Here is a 20843-nt window from a genome sequence, read left to right as displayed (position 1 = left end):
GGAAAAGAAGAAGGATGATGTTATAAAAGATGGCTGAGACACAACACATGTCATTACTAGAGACACAACATAGTGATTCTTCTTCTGTTTCTGAGTCAGTATTTCTCTTCTTTTTCCTTTCCAGATTAAATGAAAACGTGGAAAAGGTGACGAGTGATTGCTTTAAAAAGTAATGTTTCACATGTTGGTTCTTTGTCTACTCATTTGTTCAGAATGTAAGTGTTCACAACCGTCATTTCTCTCATTCACTATGTCGGCTTTGTATTCTCATTGAAAATAATAAATGTGGAACTGAAGAAAATGATTTAGGGAACTGGTACTTTTTCTCTCCTACTTCTTCGAGTAGGTTCTCATTGGGGTCCTGTTGGCTTTTAAATGATCAGATCTAATTTAATATCTGCCTCTCATATTGGTGCTGGTTCTGCCTTTGAAACGTGTTTAACTGCAGCTTGTTTGCTTTGAAATGTGTATTTTACTTTGCACCGCCCCGCAGCTGGACTTACCAGACCATGTCCAGCTCCATATTCAAATGGACCGTTACTGCGGTGTGGTGGTAAAAACAGGCCAGAGAACTCAGTCAAGCAGCACAACAGAGAGAGAAGCCCACATGTAAATACTTCTGAGATATTTAGAGTTACACTTTAGTTCCCTATCTGGCAGAGCCAAACTTCACACCTGCTGTTGGCGACGCACCGCTGCTCTGTTCAGTCTTTCACTTCTGTTTTTCGGGAGCTTTTTTGGTACCAGCATGTTATCCAACGCTTCCGCCTGCTTCCTGCCTGTTTCGCTCAGCCCTGCCCTGCTCTAGCTTTTGTGCAACAGCCATCCAGCTCCACCCGAAACTAAGCTCCTGCCACTGTGACAGTACATCTGCGCCCTCTAGCCTGGGTAACAAGACAACAGACTTAGTACTGACGGTAGACTTGGTGACATGTACACACGTCACAACAGGTATGTGTATCTCCAGCGGCTCTGAAAAAGGGCCCGAGCCATCAAACATTCACGTTGAACACTCTAGATGAAAAGAAACGCTTATCTTATACATACTTCCTGTGTCTCAGTGCAGCGGGTTGTCCATCCGACCGTCACCATGTCCCCTGACTGGAGGTGGGTCTCTGGGGCTGCAGAAGTGAGCCTTGTGTGCACCTACAGCGGTTACTACCCAGACGACCTAGAGGTGCAGTGGCAAATAGACAGCCGTGCTGTCGACATCGTTCCGGTCCAAAAGAAGTTTCAAGCTGGGGAAAAGGAGGAAAAAACGTTCAGCCTAAGCAGCCAGATTGAGTTGGACCGGAAAAACTGGACAAATGGCTCAAATGTCACGTGCAAGTCCAAATACCACGACGCCGAGTTGAGCAAATCAATCAGTATTTGTGCAAGTAAGTGCGGCTACTTCTCAGTGACGATGCAGCAGTGTCGTTGCTCCATCACTCCTCTCAGCATACGCCTTTCACACTACAACTCCTTTAAAATGTACATTTAGGGGCGTCAGCAGAACACAACTGATGACAAAAGTCTAAACATTCAGAGAGAAGATGTTGAGCTTGGCAAATGCATGTTTGATTGATGAAGTTAAAGATAAGAAGTTACAAGAAGTAACATCCAGGATGTTTGGTCTGACTTGATCAATGCTTTCAAGTTAAATTAACTTGATTTTTGACTCGTTTGACCAGCAAATGATTTGAACGATAATCATGAGAGATGTTGCCACTGGATATAAAGATTTAAAGATATGATATGGCTGTTATGGAGTCAGATGAACACGACTTCGCTAAACAAGTGATCTTTTGGCAGTTTACCCTTCCTCCCCTCCTTGCATTCACCTGGAGACCCCCAGCTTCAAAACAGTGATGATGGCAAAGCCCGAGGTGACGGCTACGTGTGTGGTTGAGACTGTCTATGATGCCAAGGTGACCTGGCATGTCGATGGGGAAGAAATCTCAGCCACAAGAACCGTGCCGAACCGGACCGGCAGCAAGACCTATTTCAGCAGCAACCTGACTGTTTCCACAGACAAGTGGATGACGTACAGTCGCGTGACATGTAGGGCTGAACACCCCTGCTCCCCTCCAGCTGAAAAGACGGTGGATATAAGTAAGTCACCTGTACCAAATGATGTTCATGTGATATTTGATACAACTGAACTCTGCAGCAACCCCTGTGTTTGTTTCAAAGGGCTTACAGCGGACAGGGCCCCGTCGGTGCTGATCAGAAGATCTCTGCCACACTTGCTTCATGGAGACGATGCCGTGCTGGAGTGTGATGTCAGACAACTCTCCTCTAGCGACCTCTACGTCACCTTTCAGGCCAACGGAAGTGACATATCTGAAAAACAATTTGTTGATCCTTCCAAAGCCACAGGCCTCACTTCAACCACTCTCCAGTTCTCAGTTCCAAAAACCCACCAGGGAAAAGACAACACGTTCACCTGCAAAGTGAACCAAGGCTTCGTCAACAGCTCGGTATCAGACTCAACCGGACGGATTTTTGGTAGGTGACCAGCTGAACTTCTGTTGTCAGTTGTGTTTAGTCTGTTGGTGTCCAATGTCTCTTTGTCAAACTCTTTCAATAGTAATTCTTGACTTTGTGTGGGGCCATTTAGGTGACCTGTCAATGGAGCTTCTTCTGGTCCCCAGTAAAGACTCAGGACAACAGAAACTCTTGTGTATTGGCTGGGGTTTCAGTCCCCAAATCAAATGGCTTTCTGGGTCTCAGGACAGATCGGCATCAACTAAAGACATCTTATTAGGTGAAGACGGTCGTGTGGCAGTAATCAGTCATCTCAATGTGCCTCAAAACGAGTGGACAAAAGCAGTGGTCTTTACTTGTGAAGTCTCTGACAAGGTTTTAAATAAAACTGTCCGCGATGAAATGGGCTTCTGTTCAGGTAAAGTGAAACAAAAAGGGAAGTAAAAACCTACACTAACTGTAGAATAACAGTCATTACCCCGAAGTAAATATGAAAATATAGTGTTTATAATTCCACTTATAACTGTACATTCAGAATATTTCTAAATGTATTTTCATGATCAATAAGAGTTCCACGATGAGTCATCCAGTATTAAGGAGCTGTATTTTATATATCATTTGGTCTTTATTTAATGATATGCCAGTCAGACATGTACATCATAGTCTTGTTCACTTTGACAAGGAATTTTTTTTTTTCAATAACAGCAGCAGCATCTCGGAAAGCTGGTGTCTTCATTCAGGGTCCAACTCTCCAGGAACTGCAGACGGATGAACAGTTGGCTTTCACCTGTCTTCTGGTTGGTCAAAATCTTGAAGATTTCTCCATCACTTGGAAAGTTGGTGGAAATAAGTCTCAGAGGGCATTGACTGAACCACGGCTGAGTCACGACAATGGGACGGAGACCATTCGTAGCTTCCTGAATGTATCAGCAAAGGCTTGGCTCACATATACACAAGTATCCTGTGAGGGGAAGCACCTATGCTCCACACAGGGTTACGAGACGCACATAAGCAGAAGTAGAGGTATCCTTACCAACACAAGCATACAGTTGACCTGCAGCTTCAGGCCCCGGTCACACCAGAAACTGGCAGTGCAAAAGAATGTTGCGTGCTCCTGTGGGAAGAAACTTGCTGACCAAAAAACACTCGGCACAGTGAAATGAATGGAACATGGTGAGACCATCCAGTCTTGCTTCACAACCAACTGCAAACCACGCTGCATTTCTCTTGTGTAGTAATTTATCTTCTGGCAGAGCACAATAGTTAAAACTGGATGATTTAACGCTAGTAAAACAGGGAGCTTCCTCCATTTTGGATCCTCACTAGCCACTGCCCCATTAGATGTAAACGCAGTCCAAGCAGTTCTGCTACTGGTTGACTGTGAATTTGCATGTCAGAGTTCCCCAAAGCTGAACTCTACGTGACATCCTCGAGAAATTTACTTTGCTACCGGATGCAAATCCACTGATAGCAACCGTTTCATTCAGAGTAGTTGGTTTTGGCAGGAAACATCCCTGTCGTAAATGCTGGTGTGACCAGGGCCTTAATATTGCAGGACAAACGGGTGGCATCAATAATCAACCCTGCATTAATACCTCACCATTATCTAAACTGTCGCTTGTGCTCCCATAAATGAAATGATGGAAATGAAAAGAGCAAAATACTCTGCTCATTGTTGTCTTCCTTTTTCCTTTCAAAAGATCCTAAGCCGCCATTTGTGAAGATAACAAGGCTGAATGACACTGACCTGCCGGGCTCAAACATGGAAACGCTCATTTGCCTTGTGACTGGATTTTCCCCCTCTGGCATCTTAGTGTTTTGGGAGAAGGACGGCTTGAGGCTGCCAGTATTACAATATACTATCAGCCCTGTCTGGAAATACACAGACAGCAACACCTTCTCACTGAACAGCAGACTGAACATATCCCGGCGGTCCGAGAGGGACCAGGAAGCTGCATATTCCTGTGTAGTAAAACACGAGTCATATGAGGAACTATTCAAAAGCACAGTACCATCTGTGTTTGGTAAGCAGCAAATAATAATATTTAGTGGAAGGAAGCATTAGCACTTGTAATGTACAGTTGTCTAAAAGAATAGTTGGGTTTCCAGGGTTTCTATTGTGTATCCTACTTAGACAAAGTCAGACAACTCGTGGGTGCATGTGTGGCTGTGCTTGCAGGGTGAAGGTAGGTTGACAGGGAGTTTGGCCTCGCCGAGCTCAGCTGCTGCAGGTCTACCGGGATCCTCTTAAAAGAAGGGAAACACACTTTCTCTGAAACCGAGTGTTCATACTTGTTACTCGCTAGCCTGCCATTCACCATTTCTCTTCATTCTACGAATGGTCCAAGTAGATATCCATCAGCTGAGCTAAGCTAGGCTAAACTCACCGTTCAACGTACCTTCAAACTACACGCAGATATAACAGGGCCTCCGGGTGGCATGGCGGTCTATTCCGTTGGGGATTCCCTGTTCGAATCCCCGTATTACCTCCGGCTTGGTCGGGCGTCCCTACAGACACAATTGGCCGTGTCTGCGGGTGGGAAGCTGGATGTGGGTGTGTGTCCTGGTCGCTACACTAGCGCCTCCTGTGGTTGGTCTGTTCAGGGGGGGGTGACTGGCGGGAATAGTGTGATCTTCCCACGCGCTACGTCCCCCTGGTGAAACTCCTCACTGTCAGGTGAAAAGAAGCGGCTGGGGACTCCACATGTATCGGAGGAGGCATGTGGTAGTCTGCAGCCCTCCCTGCATCAGCAGAAGGGTGGAGCAGCAAGCGGGACGGCTCGGAAGGCTGAGTTTGTTACCTCAGCCTCATGAGGTGTAGTAAATGTGTAATAAGCTGTGCTAAGATGATAACAGGTGTTAAAAAGATAGCTTTGTAGAGTCGAAGGAACGGAGAAGACCGTAGGTTCACACTTTAGCCGTGTAGGCAACTTTCTTTAATCCACGGTAAATCAGAGAGACAACAAAACCCCAGCTCGACTGAGCGGAGGTGGCAAGAATAACCACAAAACTGGCTGGACAACCATAACTTAACCCTGCGTTAACCTGCCAGGGCAACCATGACTTAACCCTTAGTTCCTGGGTTGAATTCTGTCCCCAATACGTGTCCACCACATGAGCCCCCCCAGAATTCGCCCTAGTAATCGAAGTCAGGCAGGCGCGGGGGTCGACAGGCCGTCCGCGGCGGCTCCGGTTAACGGGCCGGAGTGTCTCTGGGAGACATTGACGCGGGCCTGTGGAGGTCGGCCTGAGGAGCAAAGAGGCAGCTCGGGCCTCCACGGGGGGAGGAGGCGGAGCCGGGGGACGACCGCGACGAGGAGGTTGGGCTAACTCCAACGGCTGCGTCAAGTCCAGGTGTGCGGGTTTAACTCGGTCCACTGAAACATGCTCGGCCGTGCCCCCAAACAGCTCGTGCGCTCAGGGAGTTCATCGGGATGGTGACATTCTACCACCGCTTCATTCCCCGAGCCGCTTTTATCACGTCGGGGTCACCAGTGTAGAGCCGAAGGAACGGAGAAGACCGTAGGTTCACACTTTAGCCGTGTAGGCAACTTTCTTTGATCCACGGTAAATCAGAGAGACAACAAAACCCCAGCTCGACTGAGCGGAGGTGGCAAGAATAACCACAAAACTGGCTGGACAACCATAACTTAACCCTGCATTAACCTGCCAGGGCAACCATGACTTAACCCTTAGTTCCTGGGTTGAATTCTGTCCCCAATACGTGTCCACCACAGCTTACATTAAAAACACTTCTTGTCCGTCGTTTCGGCAGCCATTGTTCCTCCAACACCGGCAGCAACATGGTGGCTACACGTGACTCTGGACACTGTTCTGGAGCGGTATCAGCATCAGGGTGCATCCAGTGTCGGTCACGTGGACTGTAGGCTGAACGCTTTTCAGATGTAGGACACACTTGGACCACATGGAAAGGTGCACTTATGACCACAGAGTTTCAGGGGTTCTGCATTTTACTCCAGACCCTCTACACACCGAGACCCCGTCTGCAAGCTCTGCAGAATGTCCAGGCCTCTGACGGGCGATGTCGTCCACTTTATACACATGGACAACGTACATACACCAGTGTGCTGCATGACAAATGACTTGCATTGTGAGAGCATGTTACCCCTGCAAGGGGTAAAATGTCCCTTCAGAAACATCTGGGCAGGGGTTTTATGTCTGTGGTGCAGTCATTTCATTAAAGATGGTCTTTAATTCAGCAAACATCATCTACTGTTACAGAACTTCTAGACCATGTGTACGTTGACCAGAACCAGCATGATGTTGTTATTCAAGATGTGGAGGAAGAAGACTGGTACATGGCCTTCACTTTCCTCCTGCTCTTCTTCATTTCCCTTCTCTATGGAGTGACAGTCACCCTCATAAAGGTGAGCATATGAGCAGCGGCTCTGAAGGGCTTTGGCAGCATTTTGTGTCACTGGTATGATTTACCTCTGTTAACATGAATACATGCTGGTTATATGCAGGTAAACTATTTATCCATATTCATTATGGTCTAAAACGTAAGACAACACCCATCCTGATGTGTTTCCAGCCTGCTGGAACTTTCTGGTATCACAGCAGTTACACATGCTGTTCAGTTTTGTGCCAGAACCAAGATGAAATCAGAATAAGACAAACAAGATGTTGATATGGTGTCTTATGATATCTAAAGTGTGTGTGACTTCAAAAAATGTGTTATTTTTAGTTAATTTCTGCACATATCTTACAAAAGACAATTTACATTTTTTAATATATATTTTTCCTTTCAGACTAAATGACATCCCAAGACAGATCCAACGGATTCCTGTCTATGGCCGGAAATGTGGATTTTTTTTCTTTCCTTTTCTTTCCTTTTTAACGGGCAGATATATACGTATATATTAAGTTTACCCATTCTCTTGATGTTTGTTCATGTAAGCTGATTTGAGTAATTCCATCTTGTACAGTCGAACCCGCTTCAGTGGAGAACAGCCTCACAACTCGAGGGTTGTTCACATCTTTATGCCAGAACAACAACGGCTCAGTCCAGACCCCTCTTAGACCACTCCGGTCTCTCCGGACCTGTCTTTCAATACTACTCAGCTTGATTTAGTGACGTGGACACCAAGTGGTTAGCACCGCTTCCACCCAGCCAGAGGGCCCCTGTGTATCCCAGCCCATCTGTGTGGAGATCCACGTGCTCCCTGTGTGTGCACGGGGTTGGGTTACACATGCTCTCCTCCCGCTGCACAAAGGTGTGTATTTTAGATGAAGTGGAAACTCTTAATTGTGTGTGGGATGTGCGTGTGTGACAATGGACGTGTCCGTTGTTCCTCTCTGACTTCCACCCTCAGCCAGAACCCCGAATAAGGTCAAGACAGTGACTGGACAGTGGATGGATGAATGGACGCATGGATGGAGTATAACAAATTATGTCATCTCATTTGTTTTTCAGTGTCATATCTGGTGTAGTAATGTGCATATTGGCAATTTGTCATCGCAGCTTTCGCCGCTTTCTACATTGCAGAGAGTAACACAAATACTAAAACATTACAGTTGTATTTAACTTGTCATGGCTGACGGTTGAAAATGCAGGCACGTGTCATTTTCACCTCGTGAAATGAATTAAACTGTTTACATGAATTTCTGTGTCGGCGTGCTGATTATTCCCCGTCTGATAGGATATTAAAAGTGGTGTATAAATAACATTTTGATTGCTTGCTTGATATCAAAACAAACCACTCAACTCACTCCTCGGGACCATCTGTGCAAGCCATTAGTTTCAATTTTGTCTAACCGCTGCTGTACCAAGCGTATCCACAAGAGGGAGCCATAACCCCATTTTCAAACTTACATTTATTGGACTTTGCATTTTATAAATCACAGAATCAGCATGAAATAAATCCAGTATAATTCCCATCCCTCCTCTGCTCCCTAACATGTCTCCTACCCCCCAACCAACATCCTCGGAAATAACATCAAGTACAAATAAGCCGGGGGGGCTTTTCTGTGGAGGAGGGAGTTAAGGTTAGGGGTAGGCGTGGCCCAGAATAACTTGGAATACATACGAATTTCCGTGCACTACTTTTCGTACGATATCATACGAACCGATCATGAGAACATCCTGGTGATGGTACCTTCAGTGAAGAGGTAGAGGATGAATTGAATTTGTTGCCTCCATTAGTCACAAAAACTCATCATTTGTAAAGCAAGACATGCACCAATGGTTAGTGAGTGTGTTAACAGATGTTTTATCAACACTCAATACTGCAACTCATGATTAATTCAGGTCGTTACTAGTTGTTAGTTAAGTGTTTTGTATGACCTCATCTAAAGTGAGGACTATCTATGCTTTACAGAGCACTTACACCTGAGACTGAAAGACCAGCGGTACCTTGAGACTCACAACAGTCTAAAGGATCCCAACATCCTTCAGAAAGTGTAAGTACATGATTAACACACTATTTACACACCTTCTACCAGATGATTAACACTATTTACACACCTTCTACCAGATGATTAACACTATTTACATACCTTCTACCAGATGATTGACACTATTTACACACCTTCTACCAGATGATTAACACTATATTTACATACCTTCTACCAGATGATTAACACTATATTTACACACCTTCTACCAGATGATTAACACTATATTTACACACCTTCTACCAGATGATTAACACTATTTACATACCTTCTACCAGATGATTAACACTATATTTACATACCTTCTACCAGATGATTAACACTATATTTACACACCTTCTACCAGATGATTAACACTATATTTACACACCTTCTACCAGATGATTAACACTATTTACACACTTTCTACCAGATTAACACTATTTACACATCTTCTACCAGATGATTAACACTATATTTACATACCTTCTACCAGATGATTACCACTATTTACATACCTTCTACCAGATGATTAACACCATTTACACACCTTCTACCAGACGATTAACACTATTTACACTTTCTACCAGATGATACACACCTTCTACCAGACGATTAACACTATTTACACTTTCTACCAGATGATACATACCTTCTACCAGATTAACACACTTTCTACCAGATGATTAACACTATTTACAAACCTTCTACCAGATGATTAACACTATTTACACACTTTCTACCAGATGATTAACACTATTTACAAAGCTTCTACCAGATGTCTAACACTACTTACACAATTTCTACTAGATTAACACTATTTACACACCTTCTACCAGATGATTAACATTATTTACACACCTTCTACCAGATGATTAACACTATTTACACATCTTCTACCAGATGATTAACACTATTTACACACCTTCTACCAGATGATTAACACTATTTACACACCTTCTACCAGATGATTAACACTATATTTACACACCTTCTACCAGATGATTAACACTATCTACACACCTTCTACCAGAGGATTAACACTATTTACATACCTTCTACCAGATGATTAACACAATTTCTACAAGATGATTAACACTAGTTACACACATTTTATCAGATGACTAAAACTATTTACACACCTTCTACAAGACGATTAGCACTATTTACACACCTTCTACCAGATGATTAACACTATTTACATACCTTCTACCAGATGATTAACACTATTTACATACCTTCTACCAGATGATTAACACTAGTTACACACATTCTATCAGATGATTAAAACTATTTACACACCTTCTACCAGATGATTTCCAAACTGGGAAATAGTGCAGCGGTACTCTTTATAAGGTTGGGGATACCACCTGCAGTCAGCTGAGACTGACAAAGTCACTTAGATGAGTGATGAAACGTGTTTCCTGCTAAACGTAGTGTCCAGATGAACCGATTCAATTTTTTCTGGGATTTCTACACCTGGATTTTTGAGCACTTAGTGCAGTGCCCGTTCAAAACGAATTTGACCTGTTGTGGAAATCTGTAATCTGAGTGTGGGGACAGTTGATCTGAAGTATTTACGACAGTGACGTCATCACGTCTGTACATTTGACGAACATTAGCCGAAAGAACGAATGACTGCGCATGGTTCGAATATACGTGAACTAGCTCGTGGAAGAGGGAGGGATTAGTAAAGAGAGGGAGACCCAGAAAGAGAGAGGGGCAGGGAGAGAGAAAAAAAGAAGTGTGACTGAAAAAGTGAAAGAGGGGGGAAGTGGTGAGCGCTCTAATTTGTTTGAGCTCTACAACGAAGCGGTGGTCGTCTGGGAAGGAGTTTGTTTCACAGCGACGCTGACATCGTCTGAGCCGCCACTTTTATTATATTTAGGGGCTTCTTCTATTATCATTTTGCTACCTCACTGTTTTTACTACCTCACTTATTTATGCTAAATGTTGTTTGTTCTTGTTTTTAGCTTGTTTTTTTTTAAAAATGTTTTAATCATTTACCTTGTCTAGTGTTGCTGGTCTGAGAGTCACCAAATGAAATTTCGTTGTTTGCACACAATGGCAGTAAAGTATCTTATCTTATCCTCTCTTATTACTCTTTTTTTCAGATCCCCATTAATCACTGCCTCAGTAGCGGCTCCTGCACAGTTGTTGTTTATCATCCCCATAAAATCGTCCTGCATCTGAAAAGCAACCATGTCGTTCCTGTACATGGACCGCAACCTGGTCAACAACCCCTTGGCACAGACTCAGCTAAAAAAGGCTCTGTATGATGAGGCCAAGGTCCATGAACTGCAGGTGCTCGAGATGAGACAGAAACACAGCCAGGCCTTTGACGAGCAGCTTAAGCAAGCTAAGAGGAACAAGGTGTCTGTAGACAAGGCCAAGGAGGCTCTGGAGTCTGAGAGGAATGAGCTTGACATAAAGTTGCAGATACTGATGCAGAGTAAAGGAGAATCTGAGCATCACAGGAAGAAGGCTGAAGCCCAGGTCCAGGAACTGCTTGCCAAACAAGCAGAGACTGAGCATCAGCGCCAGGAGCTGGCTGAAAAGTTGACCAAGCTACAGGCTAAGCTGGAAAATGTCAATAGTGTGCTGAGTGATGTGGAGGGCAAGTTGATCAAGGCAAGAACATACTGCTCTGCTGTTGAGTCCCAGCTACAGGATGTCCAGGAACTCCTGCAGAAGGAGACACGCAAGAAGCTGTCTCTCAACACACGTATGCATCAGCTGGAGGATGAACAGAGCAGCCTGAGAGAGCAGCTGGAGGAGGAGGAAGAGGCCAAGAAATCTGTACAGAAACGGCTTTTCAGTGTGCAGGCTCAGCTTGCTGACATGAAAAATAAAGTGGAGGCAGAAGCTGGCTGTCTGAAGAATGCTGAGGAGGGAAAGGAGATGCTTCACAGGGAGCTGAAGGCAGCGCACCAGCGATGGGAGGAGAAGTGTGCTGCCTTTGAGAAGATGCACAAGACCAAGATGCGTCTCCAGCAGGAGCTGGATGACCTGCACGTGGGCCAGGACCATCTCAGACAGATCATCTCCAACTTGGAGAAGCAGAAGACGTTTGACCAGACGCTGACAGAAGAGAAGAACATCTCTGCACATTATGCACAGGAGCGTGACTGTGCTGAGGTTAAGGCAAGGGAGAAGGTGACTCATGCCCTGACTTTGACCCGCAAGCTGGAATCTTTGGTCGACATGAACAATGAATTGGACAGCAGCAATAAACTGCTGCGTGCTGAAATGAAGGAGCTGGAGAAGTCCAAGCGTGGAATGAGGCAGCAGCTGGATGAGATGAGGACCCGGCTGGAGGAAGTAGAGAATGAGCTGCAGGCCACAGAGGATGCCAAGCTGCAGGCAATGAAGGCCCAGTACAAGAGGGACCTGGCAGGACGAGATGAGATGGGTGAAAAGAAGAAAAGGGCACTGATTAAACAGGTGCGAGAGATGGAGCTTGAGCTTGTAGATGAGAGGAAACAGCGTTCTGTCGCTGTGGCAGCCCGTAAGAAGCTTGAACTGTACCTGAAGGAACTGGAGGCAGCCATTGATATGGCCAAAAAGAACCGCGACGAGGCCCTTAAGCAGCTGAAGAAACTCCAGCCCCAGATGAAAGAACTTATCAGGAAGCTAGAAGACACTTGTATGTCCAGGGAAGAGATCCTTGCTCAGGCCAAGGAGACCGAGAAGAAGCTGAAGGGCATGGAGGATGACATGATCCAGTTGCAGAAGGAGTTGACAGCTGTGAAGCATGTGAAAAGACAGGCCCAGCAGGAGAGAGACGAGCTACAGGGTGAGATTAACAACCAGGCCAGCAAGAATACGCAAATTGCGGCAGAGAAGAGAAGGCTTGGGGCGCACATTGCTCAGCTCGAGGAGGAGCTCAAGGAGGAGCAGAATAACACAGAACTGGTCAACGACAGGCTGAAGAGAGCCATGCTGAAGAATGACCAGATGAATGTGGCGCTTACTGCTGAGCGCAGCACCTCCCAGCGCATCGAGGGGGTTCGAGCCCAGCTGGAGCACCTGAACAAGGAGCTGAAGGGAATTGTCAAGTCCAGTATCTCCGCCCTGGAGACCAAAATCGCCCAGCCGGAGGATCAACTGTACATAGAGACCAGGGAGAGGCAGGACACCTCCAAGTTGGTCAGACGCACCGAGAAGAAGATGGAAGAAGTCATCCTGTAGGGTGAGATACGCAACACAGAGCGGTACAAAGACCAGGCAGAAAAGTTGAAATCTCGTATAAAGCAATTGAAGAGGCAGCTGGAGGAGGCTGAGGAAGAGGCACAGAGAGCAAATGCAAACAATAGGAAACTGCAGTGGGAGCTGGAGAATGCCGCCAGACCGCCTCAATGTTTCACCTCGGGTACAGCTCTGGGCAGGGCCATACAGCTCCATTCCAACGACAGCTCTCATAGCCATTAAAAGGGGGAAAAAAAATCGACGAACAAATAAATAAATAAATAATAAAAAGGATACAAATAAAAAAAGAAGAGAACGTTTAAGGCGCGCATTGTTCAGCTAGAGGAGGAGCAGAATAACACAGAAGCGGTCAATGACATGCTGAACCATAGGAAACTGCAGCGGGAGCTGGAGGATGCTACAGAGTCCGCGGATGCCATGAACCGTGAAGTTAGCACCACCTTCCTCTCACCATGCGTCAGATTGTTAGCCGTGCCGGTATTGAAAGTGACGAGGAAAAACATACCAGGTGTCATGATCTGTAATCTGTGCTCTCTCATGCCATGGTTTTTGATTCACCTGCGTCCGTGTGCCTGAATGACCTTCATTGCATGGCTTCATTCACCTCTGCCTTCTCCGATTGGCTGTCCAGTTTCTGCCCTGTCCTGCACCCAATCTCCCTGATGGGCCTCCATGGGGTATATATACCCCTTGGTTGCTCTGCTCTTTGTCTGGGGTTAATGGCCTCCGTCGGGGGGGGGGGGGGTTGTTCACCTGGATAACCAGCAGTCTGTCTACCGGTCTGCTGGCCCTGAACCCGCTAGCTGACAGCCTGCCTACCGGCCAATAAACCACCAGCCGAGGGGTGGTGCCGAGCCGGCTCCAGCCCTGGACCCATTCTGGGGAACCCGCCTGGCAAAGGGGAGGTCCCCGTAGTCTCTGCCAGTCCCATGTCCCTCGGCAGCTGGCCAACATCCTGTCCAACTACCAAGTCGCCAGCCACAGTGGCCAACTCCTTCCCTGTTCAGCTGGCCACCTCAGCCGACCTGTCGGGTTCAGCTGCCCAGTGTCCCCGAGCCTCAGCTGCCCAGTGTCCCCGAGCCTCAGCTACCCAGTGTCCCCAAGCCTCAGCTGCCCAGTGTCCCCGAGCCTCAGCTGCCCAGCGTCCCCGGGCCGCCTATGAAGCCTGCTCCAAGAGCGGCTGCCACGCCGCCTCCGAGGTCTGTCCTCTGAATGGCTTCCTCGCCGCCTCCGATGCCTGTACCCCGAGCGGCTGTCTCGTCACCTTTGAAGCCTGTCGCCCGAGCAGCTAACTCGCTACGTTTGAAGCTTGTCCCCCAAGCTGCTGCTTCACCTCCTCCGAAGCCTGTCCCCCGAGCAGATGTGTTGCCGCCTCTGAATCCTCTCCCCCGAGCGGCCGTGTTGCCGCCTCCGAGGTCTGGTACCCCAGCGGCGGCCATTCTGCCGCCTCCGAGGTCTGGTACCCCAGCGGCGGCCATTCTGCCGCCTCCGAAGTCTGCCTGCCCCGCGGCCGTCCCGCCGCCTCCGAAGTCTGTTGACCCCCGGTCGTCCCGCCACCTCTAAAGTCTGTTTGCTTCGCGGATGTCCCGCCGCCTCTGAACTCTTTGCCCAGCGGTTTTCCCGCTGGCTCTGAAGTCTGTTTGCCCAGTGGCCGTCCCGCCGTTTCCGAAGTCTGTTTTCCCAGCGGCCGTCTCGCTGCCTCCTAAGTCTGTTTACCCAGCGGCCATCCAGCCACCTCTGAAGTCCATTTGCCCAGCGGCCCTCCAGCTGCCTCCGAAGTCCGTTTGCCCAATGGCCCTCCAGCTGCCTGCGGAGTCCGTTTGCCCAGTGGCCCTCCAGCCGCCTCCGAAGACTGTTTGCCTAGCTGCCCTCCAGCTGCCTCTGAATTCCCTTTGCCCAGTGGCCGTCCAGCCACCTCCGAAGTTCTTTTGCCCAGTGGCCATCCAGCTGCCTTCCCGAGCGGCCCTCCAGCCATGGCGGTACTGTCGACATCGCTGGTCTTCGGGTCACCCATCTGCCCACCTGCTGGAGGTGCTCTGCCTCCTGATCGCCCTCCCGATCGTTCCCAGTCCTCGGGCAATCCGCCTGAGATCCCTGGCCCCATTCGTCCTCCCACTGGGCCCCTCTGTCCATCCTCTGGGTACTCTGGGTCCTTTGGTTTTGGGACGTCTGGAATCTGCCCCTTGGGGGGGGGGGTGTGTTGTTGTTATGGTCTGTTATCTGGGCTCTCCCATCCCCTGACTGGTGGGATGGTTAACCTGCGTCCGTGTGCCTGAATGACCCTGATGGTCCGGCTTCCCTCACCTCACCCTTCTCAGATTGCCTGTCCGGTTTTTGCCCTGTCCTGCGCACCTGCACCCAATCCCCCTGATTGGCCTCCAAAGGGGTATATATGCCCATTGTTTGTTCTGCTCTTCGTCGGTTCATCTCATTCACACACTGAGTTACATTTAGACACAAAGGGACTTTTGTTCGCCAGAGTGCCGCGTGTGTTGTCAGCTTTCCCCGTTGTCTGTTCCTGCCGTTTTATTCCTGCGTTGTGTAAGTCTTGTCTCATTCCTGCTGTGAGCTTTCCCCGCTCTCTGTACCTGCTATTTGTCATTTTCCTGTAATAAATGAGCTGTCTGAACGGGTTGCCTCCATCATCTGCACTTGGGTAATCTCCCTTCTACTCCTGTGACAGCACGAACCGACCAATATGGACCCCGCAGATGGTTCAAAGTACCGGAGACAACGTAGGCTGAGGCCGGTGTCTGGGGTGAATGGCCTCCGGCAGGAGGTTGTTCGGCTGGATAACCAGCAGCCTGTATCCCGGTCTGCTGGCCCTGAACCCGCTAGCCACCAGCCTGCCCACCGGCGGGTAAACCACCAGTCGAGGGGTGTTGCTGAGCCAGCTCCAACCCAGGACCCATTCTGGGGAACCCGCCTGGCAGGGGAAGTCCCCCTAGTCTCTTCCAGGCCCATGTCCCTCGGCAGCCGGCCGATGTCCTGTCCAACCAACAGGCGCCGGCCACACTGGCCGAATACGTCTACGAGTTCCTGTTTGGCCAGCCACACCAGCCGACCTGTCAGGTTCAGCTGCCCAGCGTCCCTGAGTCTCAGCTGCCCAGCGTCTCCGGGCCGCCTCCGAAGCCAGCTCCATGAAGCCTGCTCCTCAAGCGGCTGCCTCGCCGCCTCCGAAGCCTGTCCACCGAGCAGCTGCCTCACCATCTCCAAAGCCTCTCCCCCAAGCGGCTGTCTCGCCGCCTCCGGAGGCTGGCCCCCGAGCAGCTGTTTCGCTGCCTGCACAGCCTGTCCCCTGAGCGGCTGTCTCGCCACCTCCGAGGTCTGGTCGCCCAGCTGATGCCCTTCCGCCGCCTCCGAGGTCTGGTCCTTCAGCACCGGCCCTTCCTCAGTCTCCGAAGTCTGCCTGTCCCGCGGCCGTCCAACCGCCTCCGAAATCTGTTTACCCCTTGGCCGTCGCGCCGCCTTCGATGTATGTCTGCCCAGCGGCTGTCCCGCCACCTCCAAATTCTGTTGGCTCAGCAGCCCTCCAGCCACCTCCAAAATTTGTTTCCCGAGCGGCCCTCAAGCCATGGTGGTACAGTTGGCATCACTGGCCTGAGGGTCATCCATCAACCCGTCCACCGGAGTTGCTGTGCGTCCTGGTCCTACGTCCTGGTCACCCTCCCGATTGGTCCAAGCCCTTGGCCTGTCCGCCTGAGATCCCTGGCCCCATTCCTTCTTCCCCTGGGCCCCTCCGTCCATCCTGCTGGGGACTCTGGGTCCTTTGGTCTGGGGTGTCTGGAATCCGTCCCTTAAGGTGGGGAGGTCCTGTCATGGTCGGTGATCTGGGCTTTCCCATCCCGACTGGTGGCTTAGTTCATCCTTGTCCATTTACCTGAATGACCCTGATGCCCCGGCTTCCCTTACCTCCCCCTTCTCTGATTGGCTCTCCGGTTTCTGCCCTGTTCTGCTCACCTGCGCCCAATCTCCCTGATTGGCCTCCACAGGGTATATATGCCCCTTGGTTGCTCTGCTCTTTGTTGATTCGCCTCACTCACACACTGAGACACACAGAGACTTTTGTTCGCCAGAGTGCTGCATCTGTTGTCAGCTTTCCCCGCTGTCTGTACTTGCTATTTGTCATTTTCCTTTAATAAAAGTGTTGTCTGAACCGGTGGTGGCCTCCACCGTCTACACTTGGGTCCTCTCCCTGCTAATCCCGTGACACCAGGCTCCTTCAGCCGATCCAACGCCAGCTCTCCCAGCCAGATACATTCGACACACCTCCCCCGCACTCCACACGATGACGCAAACGCAGACAAAACCACTGGACAGTCGACGCTAGGCAAGGCCGCCGTCATACCGCCTCAGTGTTTCATCTCGTGTACAGCTCCTGGCAGGGCCATACAGCTACGGAAAGGGCTGTAAGCCCCCTCCGCTGACCCAGCGCCAGCTCTCCTAGCCATTAAACGGAGAGAAAAAAAATCGATGAGCAATAAACAAATAAATAAATGAAAACAAACAACTTCACACGGAGACACAAACTTAGACGTAAACATGGACAAAGACACTGCATAGTCGGCACTGGGTGAAGCCGCCGCAAACGCGAGTTCACGCCGCCATCTTCCCACACCTATGGTTGATAAATAAAAATTAAAAGTGCTACAATAAACATCATTAAAGCACAGGGTGAATGTGTTGAGTCTTTTGTCGTTAGTTGGTATAGAAATCTGTTTCAATCACATTATGCAGACTTGATGAAAGAGGACAAGGTTATTTTTATTTGAATCTAGTAAAGTTAAATTGGCAAGAACTACTCATGTTTAAAACCATATTATTGTTTACTCGACTGATAACTGATGTATTACAAACCTTCTCTGCCACTCCCGACTTCCTCATACAATACCACGCCTCCTCTCTCATCACCCTGTCATATGGCTTCTCTAACTCCACAAAGACACCATGTGACTCCTTCTGGCTTCCAGTTTGGGAAAATGGCGGTGCAAGGCAAATATAATAATAATAAGTCAATCTTATATAGCGCTTTTCTAGTGAAACAAGACGACAGACGAACATAACCCAGACATACAGGGGTGGATGTGAAGGGGGGCTACGAGAGGGAGAAGCGGCAGCCACAGACGACGCCAGCAGTACTCTCCGACTTGGACAGATATAAAGGGGAGAAAAAAACCAAACATCATAAATCACATATCAAGGTCACGCGCTCAGTCCCCAGCCTGCCCAAGACCAGGGGTGTAACTAACTAAATATAACTAACTATTTTGGAAAATGTTGGGAATGAATGAAATATAACTTTGTGGGAGTGCAGGAATGAGGAGACGGACAGATCGAGTCGAGTCAATCCCGTTTACTCACCACACAAAACGACACCGATACAGCACAATCTCTCGTGGCAACCAGCTAACCGCTAGGCTGCTGCAAACATGGCTCCACCCCGGAAACTCTAAGCAGTACCTAGTCAGCACTCTGAATGTCCGCCTTAAAGGAGCAGCAGCCCCTTGCGAACCCTCAACTGTGTATCACCACAACATTAGAAATTTAGCTTTATCAGTTGGGAAAAGGATTGCTAAAGCAAACGGTGTTACATATCACGAACGAAGACCAGAGGCCAGTGTAGTGAAACCCAAAAGGACAGACAGATAACAGAGCACCGGGATAACCCGAAGGGCGATTTAAAGCAGCAAAGAAAAACAAACAACACTGCCACAGGGGATAATAACAGGTGAGTCTCAGGTGGGCGTTGCTGAGACGATGTGCGCCTGGCTACCAAACTCCGAATCCGTCCGAGCGAGGGGTTGTCCGAGGAAGTCCGGGTCCGAGATCCAGGAAGTCAAGTCCGAATATGAGGGGTCCAGGTAGAGAGACACGGAGGGAGATCGCTGGAGAGGTCCGGGGGAAAACGTGAAGGTCGCTGGGGGCGAGGAGCGAGGAAGACGCGGGGAGCCGTGGAAGTCGCGGAGGGAGAGTCCTGGGAGGGGAAAAAGAGAGACACGAACATAGACACTGGGAATAAACGGAATAGCAAGAGGGCAAGGAACGCTGGAGGGCTTTGTCAGAGCTTTACCGCAGGGTTCAGTACGTCGAAGCACAGAGAGACGTTCTGGGAGGCTTCTTGTAGAGGGCTGCCTGATTGCCGCAGGTGTGCCTGATAGATGATGACAAACACCTGGTGCAGCGCAGCGCTCGTCTCCTCAGAGCGCGAGCCGAGCGCTCGGATGTTTCTGGCACGTCCGAGCTGGGGGAGTGGTTTGAACGTGCCGGGGAGGCAGCTCGGGGCGGTGGAACCACAACACAGGGAAATATAATCCCAAATAGTAATTGCTAACATGGTACACTATCAGAGAAAGGAAGCTTATCTGGAGAACTGAGAGAAGTGTCATCTTTACTGATGTGTTGAATTGCAGACTGAATTTGATCTCATTTCAACCACTGATGCAGAGCGCCTTCTGTTACGCTCTCACGCCACATACTTTGAGCATGGGGACAAAGCAAGCTGCCTCCTAGCTCACCAGCTACGTCGACAGGCAGCTTTGTGCATGATCCCTCAGTTAAAAGACTCACTTGGCACTCTGCATAGGGACCCCACAGTCATTATCTCTATATTTTGCGCTTTCTACTCTTCTTTATATGAATCTGAATCCCCGTCTGACAACACTGACATGCAGTCTTTCTTAGATAGTCTTAATTTCTCCGTGATAAACCCAGTTATTGTTAAAGAACTTGAATTACCTAGGACAGTTGAGGAAATCACCCTTGCTATTAATGATATGCAAAATAATAAAGCTCCTGGCCGCGGCGGATTTCCAGTTGAATATTTTAGAAGATTTCAAGATAAACTGGCACCACTATTGCATTCTGTATATAACGAATTGCTGCAGTATGGTTCTCTTCCTCCACCTTTCAGACAAGCCTCCATGAGTCTGCTTCTAAAAAAAAAAAACAACGACCCAAATCTCTGCAGCTCATACAGACCTCTTTCCTTAATAAATATGGATGCTAAGATCCTTGCTAAGGCCTTGGCCCATCGCTTGGAAAATATTCACCCAAATGTTGTCTCAGATGAGCAAACCAGACCCTCTTAAATATTATCTATTCTAAAACTTCAACAACAACCCCTGAAGTAGTGAGCTCAGTGGATGCTGAAAAAACATTCGACAGAGTTGAAGGGGATTACCTGTTTACTGCATTAAGTAAATTTGGGCTGGGAAATGTATTTATTTCGTGGATACGGCTCCTTTATACGTTCCAATAAGCTAATATCGCCACCAATGGCATTCAACCCAGTTTTTTCCGCCTTATCTCGTTGCACCAGCCAAGGCTGTCCCTTATCGCCCCCTATTATTCGTATTAGCAATGAAGCCCTTGTCAATCTTTCTGAGATTTTCTTCCACTTTCACTGGGATATCACGTTTGGGCATGGAACTTAAGCTTTCACTCTATGCTGATGATTTGCTGTTGTATGTCTGACATCCAAATCACTCTATACCAGCAATTCTCCCCGGTTTTCAGAGATTTGGATCATTTTCAGGTTGCAAAGTAAATATCTCCAAGAGTGAATGCTATCATATTAATGCTTTGGCAATACAACTCAATCAGTCTGATATCCCTTTCAAATTAAGTCCCTCCGGCTTTAAGTAGCTGGGGATAAACGTAACCAGGAAACTAACCTCACATTTTTCAGCTAATTCTTCTCCTTTGGTGTCTAGAATTAAATCTGACCTTCAAAGATGGAATAGTATACCTCTGTCTCTGATTGGTATAAT

General features: G+C 48.3%; 2 pseudogenes; both read left to right on the top strand.

The window, feature by feature from the left end:
- Positions 1-3641, top strand: part of LOC130113249 (immunoglobulin gamma-1 heavy chain-like) — a 62756-nt pseudogene extending 59115 nt beyond the window's left edge.
- Positions 1-13598, top strand: part of LOC130113065 (myosin-9-like) — a 138279-nt pseudogene extending 124681 nt beyond the window's left edge.
- Positions 13599-20843: the final 7245 nt, after the last annotated feature.

This window comes from Lampris incognitus, chromosome 5 (genome assembly GCF_029633865.1).
Source record: "Lampris incognitus isolate fLamInc1 chromosome 5, fLamInc1.hap2, whole genome shotgun sequence".
NCBI lineage: Eukaryota > Metazoa > Chordata > Actinopteri > Lampriformes > Lampridae > Lampris > Lampris incognitus.
This window is presented reverse-complemented; position numbering and strand designations above follow the sequence as displayed.